Source organism: Microplitis mediator, chromosome 5, assembly GCF_029852145.1.
Source record: "Microplitis mediator isolate UGA2020A chromosome 5, iyMicMedi2.1, whole genome shotgun sequence".
Taxonomy (NCBI): domain Eukaryota; kingdom Metazoa; phylum Arthropoda; class Insecta; order Hymenoptera; family Braconidae; genus Microplitis; species Microplitis mediator.
Window position 1 is genome coordinate 5,938,183 of NC_079973.1, and position 12,861 is coordinate 5,951,043.

The following is a 12,861-nucleotide window of genomic DNA, read 5'->3' on the forward strand; positions in this document are numbered from 1 at the left end:
ATTTACTATTCATTACAGCTTAAAACTGAAATTACAATACTTCTAATAATATTGATTATTTTATATGACATTATATGTTAAAACAATCGCTTTTACAACTTCTGTCAATATAATTATTTTTTTTCTTGGTTAGTTTAGCTTTTTTTCACATTCAGTCAAGATGCGCGCGCATGTCTGATGCTCACAGTGTGGTTCGTGTGGTTCAACCGTCCCCGAGAGCACTGGTTTAATTGACCCCATATGATTTTATTGAAATAATTAGTTTAAAAAAAAAATATTCAAGAATTATTTTATTAGCTGTAAAGTTAGAAATTTATCACTAATATATGAAAGAAGGTATTACAAAAAAAATTTTAAGATTACATTTGAAAATTAAAAACTTATTAAACAATTTGTCAAGAGCTGAAAAAAAAGTTCAGATGCCTAAAAACACAAAAACTTGAATTTTTTAAAATTAAATCATCATATTAGTTCCTAATTTTGGTCAGACTAAGGTTTAGTGTATTAAAATATAATTCCGAGAGGACGACTCATTTTTCTATTTTTTTTTATTTTTTAAGCTTACTGGTTAAATTGCCCCTTGGTTCAATTGATCCCACTCTCCTTTACTACAAAACGTATATAAATTATTAGATGCGAATGGAATACTCAATTATTTTCGGACGACTGTAAAGCACACAGTGCGTTGCAAATAATTCAGGGCTATGTAATAAAAAACAATAATTTTTTCCATAATTTAGATTTTATTTAATATTATGATATTTAAGTTACATAAAGTCAATAATTGTGGAAATATACCAATTGCTCATTCAATATTTTATTTATACCAACAAATGACCATTAATGTTATAAAAGGATATACGATGATGATTGTGGGTTATGAATTCGAAAACTTGAAGGAATCTGAATACAGTAAGCACTTTATATAGAACGTTTCTCTAATTATGTTGATTAATCTACAGTTTAATTACTTTTAGTAAGTCTTCAATCGTCACAACAAACGTATTATCTCAATAAATATAGAAATATTACTAAACTTATAACAATAACTGCTAATGGAATAGTTGACATTCTAAACTTGGACGATAAAATATATAGAAATTGTGATCCGCTCGAATGGAAAGAAGGTTTGCTAATACTGAGAAAAATATTTTTCAGTTACAAGTAAATATGTTGTTGATATAGTGGCGATGAAAAATTTTATTAATTAAATCTCTTACATTAATTATAAGCAAAATCCCTCTTACATATAAATTCAATAACGTTCATGGAAAGAAAAGTATTGTGACCAGTTCGATACAGTGTTTTGAAAGTTACTTTACTCGTTTGGCTATTTGAAGGTTAGTAAGAATAGCGATGCGTATAGTGCTGACAGCAATTCGGATCGTGAATTGGATTAGAAAAGATCGCGATGGTAGCAACACAGATAGTTTCCTTCACTATCATATCAATCACGATACTTTTTTTTCGTGTTGTACACGGAAAAAAGTAACTATTACTGCGCAGAACAGTAATGCAATTAATATAATATACATAGTAACCTAATATCTAATAGAACCGTAAGGATTACTCTAACGATACCAATAGCTACAATCTTTATAGCAATTAGTACTGTTTCGAACTGCAGTAAATACTGCTGAACACATTATAAAATTAGCAGTAACGATAACTCTACTAATTTCAACAGTTAACCTTTAGGAGCGTAACCACCATTTTCTGTGCTTGTCTCTTCATTTTTCACAGGTTCATAAGTAGTGCATGCTTCACTTTTGTGGCCACTGCTTTAGCGCAGTAATCAGTGCTGTCTCAAAACACTCACATTTTCACGGCGCATGTCTTACTATAATATAGAATGTTCACTCACGAAACATGCGCCGTGCAAATGTAAGTGTTTTATTGAGAAGGTTTGCATGTTTAGGATCCGCTATATAAAATTGGTGTATTACCGTACGATGGACGGTGTGGCTCAATAAGTTATAGATCAAATTGAACGGAATATAGTATAGTGCCGGATAGCTCAACTGGTAGAGCACTCGGCGCGATACCGAATTGGTCTGGGTTCGATTCCCAGTTCGGGCTATCTATATTTTTCTCAATTTATCTATGAATTGTCTTATTGAGAAGGTTTGCATGTTTAGGTTTCCACTATATAAAATTGGTTTGGGACAGGGATGATCACTGCGCTAAAGCAGTGGCCACAAAAATGAAGCGCGCACTACTTAAAACCCTGTGATAAATAAAGAAACGAGTACAAAAAATGGCGGTTACACTCCTACACTGTAAAAAATCACCGGGGTAAGTCCAAGCGGTGTAGATGTTAAAATTATCGGTGTTAAATTTACCCCTGAAAGCGGTGTTAAAATAACGCCGCCATCGGTGTAAATATTCTAGACCGGTGTTAAAATAACGCCGCCACCGGTGTAGATATTCTTTACCGGTGTTAAAATATTTTACTTTGTAAATATTTTTACTTACTCGATCACTATACTTGTTAATAAATTATATTTTTTATTAATTTTCACAAAGAACTGACATTTTTTGGGTTTTATAATCTTTAAAGTTAATACTCCAAGCGGACGCAATTTACCCCGCTTTTACACCGGCATTACTCCACTTTTACACCTGTTACCCCGCTTTTACACCGGTTTTACTCCGCTTTTACACCGGTTACCCCGCTTTAACACCGGTATTTTTAACACCGGTGTATTACTCCTCCTACACCGGTGTAATTTTATTTTTACACCCGGCGGAGTTAAAACGAGTCCATTTTTAACACCGCTCTTTTTACAGTGTATTAGTAGAGTAACCGTTACTGCTAATTTTGTAATGTGCTTAGCAGTACTTACTACAGTTCGAAACAGTACTCGCTGTTGTAATTCTTACGGTTCCTTAAGATATTTAGTTATTTTGTACATTTAATTGACTACGTTACTGTTCTGCGCAGCAGTGGTTACTGTTTTGTTTTCACTAATTATATCAATATTTTATTAATTATATCAATATTATAACAGGTAAAAACTATATAAGAGTTAAAAATTATGTGTCAGATTATTCTAGATTCGTAAAAAATAAAAATGATGATTTCAAACTACGAAAAAATGTTAGTGAAGAATTTGAGTGCGATAACTATGCATTGTATACGAATCTTGAATCCAAATTAATTGACAGTCTGAGATGTCCAGAAGTACTATATTTTCCTAACAATCATTAATATAAAAAGTATATAAATTAATTGAAGTCTTATGCACTCGATAATAAATTATTTACAGATTTTCGAGATAGATCCTGATATAAATTCTAAACTATGCCCATATCCTTGGAACGTAAACTTTACGAATGACATAGGTGATCCTGCACAATGGAGTATGATGTGTTACTCCAAGGAATCGCAGAATGTCACTTTTAAATCATTTTGTTTTTGTGATAAACATGCTGATGAAGTTTTGAGTATTCGTCAGTTGTGTTTACAAGAATATATAACCAATAGTGCTCATAGTCGGTAATTTTAATTTTTTTAATACTTTATTGTCATCATTATACATTAGGATATAATTTACTAATATAGTATTAATATCACGATGTTATTTCACGTAAAAATTACTATATTATATAGAAACAATTTTTATAATTGTGGGAACGGATCCTATAATTTACGGAAACAATTAAAATACTTGTGTGGGAACAATCTTCAAAATTATGGGGACACTTATACACAGAAAAAAAAGATTTCTTGGCGCAAGAAAATTTTTTCTCATCACACGAAAATTTTCGTTTTCGATTTACCTATAGTATAAAAATTTTCTTGGAGCAAGTAAAATTTTTTGCACCAAGAATTTTTTTCGATCCGTATAATAGTCATAAGAATATTTCCTATGAAGCCTAAATATCATCGGATGAGTTCTCGATAGTATATTCTGCAGGGAGGGGGAGGGGGCGAAACGGGGTATCCTCAATATTTTACAGAAAAAAATTTTATTGTTTAAATGTTTTTTGAACATTTCAAAATCACTTTTGTAAATATAATTATGCATTATTTACAATTATTTTTGTTAAAGTTTTTCAAAAATTGAGTGTTAGTTGAAAAATGTTAATGACTTTTATTTTATGATAAAAACTATTAAAAATTTTTCTTTTTCCTTTACATCCAATAATTGTGTAAAAAGTAATTTTTCTTCATGTAAATTACTTACAAAAAAATTTAATTTAGTCAAATTCATTGAAATCCAGAAATTTTGTTTTTCTACATTTTTTGGGGAGTACCTCATTTTGCCCGCAAAAATAAAATTTTTTTTTTAACGCCAACCAAAAATTTGTTCTATTTACTTTGAATATCATTAAAAAACGAAAGATTTAGCGTATTTGAGGCCTCAAAAACTTGGTATTTTCTTAAATATCCCGTTTTGCCCCTCCCACCCCTATATCATGGTTACGGTTCTTATTATTTATTGGACCTGATCCGTTAATTCTCTCTTGTGGATATTAGGAAAAGCGAAAAAAAAAATTAGTTTTTTGTTTTCGGTCTCAATCTTTGAAAAATTAGTGAAGATTAAAACAAAAATTCCACCGTGTTTCAAATTTAAAACTTTAATTCAAAAGGTCACTCAAGAATATAGAAAATATAAATAAAATTAAGTATCTTTTTTTCTTAAACTTTTTTTCTGCCACGTCAAATGTTAATAATACATAAAAAAATAAATGATCTGAAAATTTCAGCTCAAAACATGAATTTTTAAAGGTCGTTCAAAAATATAAGAAATTTTCATATTTAAAAAATTTAATTAATTCTTGAGCGACCTCTTAAATTTTTTGTTTTTGAGATCTAATTTAATGAGAATTTTTCTTACCATTCACTAATTTTTTTGAAGGGTGAGAGCGAAAAAAATCAAAAATTTTCTTTGAGCCATCTTATTGGTTATATACATACTTATGATTTTTTACATACTTTTTAACACTTCATTTTATCAGAGTTGTAACGGGAATCAAATTTGCTGTTAAGCATAATATAATAACCATAGTACTTCAAGAAGGCAAACTAGTAAACGGTACTGTAGATCGCAATACCGTTAGATGGATGACTACCAATGATAATCATTCTAAATGGTGCTCTCATAGATCTTATCTAAGTTTTAAAATAAAATCATTCAATTTGGATAACATTGAATTACCATTTGGATATTTTGTTACAGGCAACTATTTAAAATACATCGATTGTGATGAATTTATTGTTTTATTGTCAATAACAATCAATGCCTTTTTTAAAATATTTTTAGGAGTCAAATTCGAACATCTTATGGACGGTCACTTAGGATTAGCAGTAAGAGGAACGAAAATGTGGGATGATTATAATTACTGGCCGTCTTCAGAGCACAAATGGTTTCTTCCAAAAGTTATACGCAATATCATCAGGTAATTAAGTAATTAATTGATTATTACTTTCATTTTTCTACTTTTCAATCCTCGATGTTTCTTATTCGGAATCAAAGCAGTCGTTTTGTATTTGTTTTTACAGAGAAAAAATCATAATAAAGGATTATATAAATTCAGCAGAATCAACTACTCAAAATATACTAATCAGTCGTTCAGGATTAAATTATGTTGATTTATCTGTGGGGTTGTTATCCCACGAATACAATAATTTACCAGTCATTCCTTTCTTTGACACACAAGATGTCGTATTGGATCCTTCAGTTCCACTTGGTGGACTAGGCTTATATTTCAAAGGACAACTTGGTTACGGCGGATTTTTGGCTTTCCAGTTAATTACGTCTGAATATTCATTCAACATGAACTCGGAATTGTTATGCTCAAAAACTCCATAGCCATTTATAATGGGTCTGATAAGTGACAAATTATGGTACGGGTTAATTGTGTATGGACAATCTTAGACAGGACTTTTTGCTTTTATGAGTCCAATTACTTGTAATGTCATAAGTGCATTAAAGGTATTTTCAGACGTATCTTCCCCCCCCTCCCAATTTTTTTAATTCATCCGTAGACATAACTTAGTGTCTACGTAGATGAGAATTGGACTGCCTCGACATTCCCATAGAGAACCTGAGATGCAACACTGTATTACTTTTTAATACATAATTGATATAGTGTAGAAAGAAAAGTAGTTAGTCTGAGGACTCAGCAAATACTGGCACTCGACTGAATTCGATCTATTGGTTTGTCTTTTTACATTTTCTCAATAAAACCTACAATTAATTAACCCTTCATTTCGGGTTGTCATTACTTTCTTAAACTTAAAATAGTGAAAAAAGTTACTATTCACTGCTTACTAGTGGAAATTATGTCACTAATTCAAATAGTGGTATACTTTTCACTGGCAATAAGTAACTATTTACTGCTAAATAGTGATTTTCACTAATTCATTTGTAAAGAATAGCCATCCCAATACCTCACCAACACAAGCCTACAGATTTTAGACGCTGATGCCAACTGGCGAAATAACCAACCTAATAATAAAGGCTATTACCGGATGCCCAGCCATCCTTCAAATTGCCCATCCTTATGACCAGAAAGGGCAGATGGGATCGGATAAATAAATAAAAAATCGTAAAAATGAATCAATTTTAATAATTTATAAAATAATCGACGACCAGAGCCCGCTGGGGGTCTATCGACACCCTAGTGAAGCCCAACCTAGACATTAATGGACAAATATAATATTTGAAAACAAATGAATTGGAATTGACAATTTTCCGTTTTTCACACTAGGTTGTCTTATTCCCAATTTATACTTAAATCTTTTTTCTTTTTCAAGTGATAAAATTTGATTACGGTTTTGACAGTTATCATTGGTCATGTTTAGAAAGTGGGAACTACTGTCTAAGATTGTCCTTCAATTCGTACCAAATAGACGATACAATTTTAATACCAGTTATAATATTGTTTCACGTTTAATTGTTTTTTTCGTTAAAAATTATAAAGCTTCTTCAATAAAATAATCGAATTATATATTTTTGATTTCTCAACAATTTTTTAAATAACTCCTGTAACTTTTCGAAAATTTTAATTCCCTTAAGTATTTCGTCGCAAAAAAATTCTAATTATTTTCAGGATAGAAAATTTTCAAATCGCTGGCTTGATTAGATCTGATGATAACATGTATAATTACATCGCAGTTTTTACGCTTCAATAGGTACTTTGGTACAATATCTGAAAACATGAATGGTCATCATGAAAAACATAAAAACAAAAAAAAAACAAATAATTCTTCACACGATTGCAATTTGTAATCTTTTTTAATAAAAATTAGAAAAAATTATGTACAGGGAAAGAGCGGGTTGAAGAGGATCCGATGAGGAATACGGATCTCACCAAAAACTTCGATGAAAAAAGTTTTTTTTTTATCATTTTTGTACAATTTTTAGTGTCCCAAAATTATTTCTACAAAAAATTCTTTTTAAGAAATTTTTCAGTGAACTCAGTGTATTATTGGCTGCAAAAATTTTTTTTTGTATGGCAACTAGGAATTTGGTTTGATTAATTTCAATAAAAGTCGAAAAATAAAAATTCTTTGTACTCTCTAAACATGAATTAGTGGAAATTTCATTAATTACGTTAGTGAAGTAGTATTCACTTCATAATCAGTGTATTTAAATAACAAATTAGTGAATTGTCACTAATAAATTTAGTACTATAATTTTCACTAGCAAATGAGTGATTTTCACTACTGAACTAGCAATATTTTCATAATTTCTACAAGTGAAACTGTTATTCACTTCTTAATTTATGAATTTTACAATTTCACTAGTAACTTGAACTAGCAAATAATTAAATATTTTACTAGATATAAAGATAATTAATAATTATGGTGCAATTTTTTTAAATTTTAATAAAAAACTTTCAAAATAAAAAAAAAATAGTACAGAACAATAATATATTTATATGAAGAGTACGTCAATCATAACATCACGGATTTTTTATTTCTTCATCAGTTATTGTTTGGTATCATAACGAACATACTATTTACACTTGCGCGATCACATGCGTAGGTCAGCGCACACGGAGAGAAAAATATCGCCAGATTAAGTATACGTATCGCTATTCTGGCTATACGCTGTATAGTCATCTTACTTAACGATACGCCGTATAGCCAATTCAGCTATACAGAGTATCCTCACAGTGGATCGTCAAAATGACGATCCGTATCCTTATTTTAGGCATTTTATGAATCGCTGACATGACTATTGCGCAAACTCTGTATTTCGGCATCCGGCAACCGAGAACGATGATACGTATAGCCAATTTAGCCATACGGATCCTCACGCTGGCGATACAGATACCTATATCAACGAAACTACATATCGTTACAAAGGCTATTCGTCGTATTGTTAAATTAAATAAACGAATACTTAACCTAACCCAAATACGTATCTTTATTTTAACGATACTGTAGATTATTAAATTAATATGAGAGTATTCCTAAATTAGGTATACGAATCGTTATTCTGACGATACGTCATTTGAGGATACATTGGATAGTCATTCTGGCGATATTTTTCTCTCCGTGCAGTGGATAGCATCAAAGACTTTGAATCGGAAGGATGCAGGTTCGAGCCCAGCAGTCACCGGGATTTTTTCATCAATCAAAATTATGTATATTTTCTCTAAGTAATGATTCTAATACATTAATCACATTTCGGATCTAGTTACAAGTGTCTTATATTTTTTTTCGCAATATAATATTTTTTTCACCGATGAAATCAGTGAATTCCAATATTCACATATTCATTTAGTGAATATTCACTAATTCTGCGTAGTAAGATTGTAACATTGACAATTAGTGAATATTCACTTGAAATTAGTGAAAAATCACTAATTCATATTGAGAGAGTATTGAAATGCTCAGAAATTCATTATTCCCGTAGAGGTTCCGTTCTGCCCATCCTCATTTAACCAGAGTGTTCGAATCAAATCAAATAGTTCAGATTTTCGAACAATTCGTTAGTTTTTAATTATTTCTTTGGTTTTTAATTTATTGGTACTCTTTAATTCAAATTTCATGTATAAAATTTTTATTTCACCCGTGATGAATTGTAAAAAAATTTTTACAATAATTAACGAATAATTAATCTTTCTCAAATAATTCATAAACAACGAATACTTCGAAAATCAACAGAAATTTTAAATCGTCCATCAAATCTGTACATTTATTTTTTATAAAATCAATACATATAAGTCTGTGAAGCATAGAATAAATTTTTTTTTAAGTTTATAGATAACAGTAATAAACAAAATAATTAATTTTTATCAGTATCCACTCGCATGCTTCGCTCACAACTTGATCACTAAGACAACTGAAGTAAAAATAATCATATCTTTATTCAATTAAATGAACGCAATAAAATAGGCCATGATCGTAGTTTGAAATTATAGTAACGTTGAAACCACCAGTGGTTTATCTCATCTAAAAGGAGTCGAAATTTCTCACATATTTGGTTTAATAAATATCAATATAAAAAAAAAACTGTGTTGAACTCGATTGTTCTAGATTTTAATAAAATTGAAATAATAATGAATTCAAAATATTATTTGTTCGACGTTAAATGGATATGTTTGATAATTATTATTTTAAATTTGGTAATTGGAACATTTTCCATAGAAAATAGCACAGAGGCAATTGACGCAAACATAATGGAGTTTAAAAATAATTTAAAGATGTTTCGAAATCAGTATGTACGAATAGCATCTATTGCAAAACAATTTGATAACATTTTCAGTGGGTTGATAAATCTATCACTTATTAAGAGAACCAAAAATGAAAGTGAAAATTCTTTTGTTTTAATACTGAATTATATGAAAAAAGGATTTGATTTGATGGATATTATCACGGCCAATAGATTTCATTTGAATTCAGTTTATAAAATAAAACCAACGTCGTATAAGTACAGTCCGATAAAAAATTTTTTGGATATACTACATAACATTGAGAATAAATTTCGATCCAAGTTTAAGAAGATGTTGACGAATATAAATTTGAAAAATGATACTTTTATTGACGTGTTTCTCAATGATACGATATTCGATGAATTTTTTATTTCTCAGTGTCACCATTTAGATTTTTATCTATCACGTGAACTCCTTCAAGATTCAGAACAAAACATCACCACTGAAAATATATTTCTAATGACTGTTAAAAATTTACAAAATGATGTAAGTACTGAAAAAAAAATCTTGTAAGATGTTTGAGCTCAAAAATAATTTTGATAATATTTTGTGTGTGTGTATGTGTGTGTGTAAACTATTATTGTTATATTATATATTTGGAACAAATCAACCCATCCCAATGCGTTTTACGGCATTCAAAAATATAGTCCCCCCCTTTTTTTTTATGAACAAACACTTAACTGAATAAAACGTGCACTGCGCATGCATGATGCACGGAGAGAATTTTATATTAGGGCTAACAATACTTTTTTTTTAGATTCTACTATCTTAGATGGTAATTAAATTTATAAAAGTAAAGATGATAATATATATATATATATATATATATATATATATATATATATATATATATATATATATATATATATATATATATTAGGGTGGGCCAAAAAGTGATTATTTCTTTTTTCTTTAGTTACAGTGAAAATATTGTTTGAGGTGATGAAAACAAAATTCTGTTAAAATTTGAGCTCTTAATATCAATATTAAGAGGTACCTATTTGCAATTCTTCATTTCCCATTTAAATAACATAGCAAAAAGATTTTTTTATGATTGAAATTTTGTTACTCAGCATCTAATCAACGGATCGCAAAAGTTGATACTTAATCTTGTAGGGAATTGGACGATCTACTAAAAAGGCCTCTTATGATTTTTCGCTTATTCCACTCAGCTCAAAGTGATTTAATGTTAAAGTTTAACCTCAAATAGTTTATTGGCAATTTCACAATATTTTTAATTTTGACTTTAAAAATATGGTTCGAACATAAAAAAAATATTTTACTTCATGAAGTACACGTCACGTTTTCTGAGAAAACGTCGAATTTTTTTTGTAATTATTAATTTAATATTTAGAACTTGAAATTTCTTGAATCTAGTTTACGTTTACGTTCAAGTTTACGTAGCATCAAATTCCCATAAAATGTCGAATCAAATCTTAGAAAATATTGATTTTTTATTTGATTAATATCTCAGAAAATATCAATCTGAGTGATTCGGTGCTAAGAACCTTTTTTTGTAGAGAATTGAATTTCCTATAAAATTATTCTTCACATTTTTTCTGTAGGTCTTGTTGTTGAGGGAAAAAACAAGAATTCTATGAAAAAATTCAGTTTAGCGGTCCGTACTACCCCACCTACATGAGTTACGACTTTGCGACAATGGGCACTTTTGTAGAGCATTTAATTCTAAGAAAATTGCGACTTTGGGCGAGATGATATCATAAAATGCCGCGGAGTTATAGAAGTTTAAAAAATAAAAACCCAAGTGTACGTGTATTTTAAAAGGGAAATCTTCACACGCTGTGATCGAGTACTTAATATTAATATTAAGGGCTCAAACTCTCAGGGAATTTTTTTGGGGGTATTTTCAACAAAATTTCGGAATGAGAGCGAAAAAAAAAATAGTCGCAAAAAAAAGCACCCTAATGATGATATACATCTATTATTAAATCGATTTTAACTTATTTGAGTGTACTACAAAAAGTATAGATATTATTCGATGTGAGTGAAATACTCAATTATTTTGAGGCGACTGTAAAGCACACAGTGCGTTGCGAGTGATTCAGGGCTATGTAATTAAAAAAAAACTTTTTTCATTACGTACATTTTTTCTAATAAGATGAAATTTAAGTTGGACAATGTCAATAATTGTGGAAATATACCAATTGCTCATTCAATATTTTATTTATACCAACAAATGACTATCGATGTTATAAAAGGACATGCGATGATTATTGTGGGTTTTGAATTCAAAAACTTGAAAGAATTTGGATACAGTAAGTATTTTATTAAGAACACTCCACTAATTATGTTGATTAATCTACAGTTTAATTACTTATAGTAAATTTTCAATCGTCACATCAAACGTATTATCTCAATAAATATAGAAACATTACTAAACTTATAGTAACAGCTGCTAATGGAATATTTGACCTTCTAAACTTAGACGATAAAATATATAGAAATTGCGATCCACTCGAATGGAAGGAAGGTTTGTTTACACTGAAAAAAGTATTTTTAAATTACAAATAAATAGGTTGTTGATATAGAGGCAATGAAAAATTTCATTGTTTTAATCTCTTATATTAATTACAATCGAAATCCCTCTTACATATAAATTCAATAACGTTCACGGAAAAAAAGTATCATGACCAGTACGATACAGTATTTCGAATGTTACGATACTTAACTCGTTTGGATCGTGAATGGGGGCTAGAATAGATCGTGATTGTAACTATACAGATAGTTTCCTTCACGATCTATTAGATAATTTCAACAAACATACTTTTTTTCCCGTGTTGTACACAGAGAAAAAAAACCAGTAACCATTGCTGTGCAGAACAATAAAGCAGTCAATATAATATACAAAATAATTAAATATCTTATAGAACCGTAAGGATTAGTCTAACGACATCAATAGCTACTGATTTCACGGCAATGAGTACCGTTTCGAACTGTAGTAAGTACTTTTGAGCACATGGTAGGGATAACGGTAATATAAATAGTTACTCTATTTAAGTCAATAGTTATCCTTTGAAAACATAACCTCCATTTTTTGTACATGTCTCTTCATTTCATTAGAGGGTAATTAGTAGTGCGTGCTCCACTTCTTTGGTCACTGCCTTAGCGCAGTAATCAATGCTGTCCTTAACACACTCACATTCGCAAAGAAACTTAATTAACATT

General features: G+C 29.7%; 1 protein-coding gene and 1 long non-coding RNA gene across 3 annotated transcripts in view; one reads left to right on the plus strand and one right to left on the minus strand.

Moving 5' to 3' along the window:
- Nucleotides 1-6,877, plus strand: part of LOC130667519 (uncharacterized) — a 118,358-nt gene extending 111,481 nt beyond the window's left edge. The window contains exons 2-3 of the long non-coding RNA XR_008989851.1: nt 5,271-5,406; nt 5,510-6,877. This is a non-coding gene — a long non-coding RNA (uncharacterized LOC130667519). The remainder of the gene's footprint in view (nt 1-5,270; nt 5,407-5,509) is intronic.
- The window catches only part of LOC130667515 (TWiK family of potassium channels protein 9-like), a 345,622-nt gene that overhangs the window by 300,800 nt on the left and 31,961 nt on the right, over nt 1-12,861 (minus strand). The gene's annotated exons all lie outside the window — the stretch shown is intronic.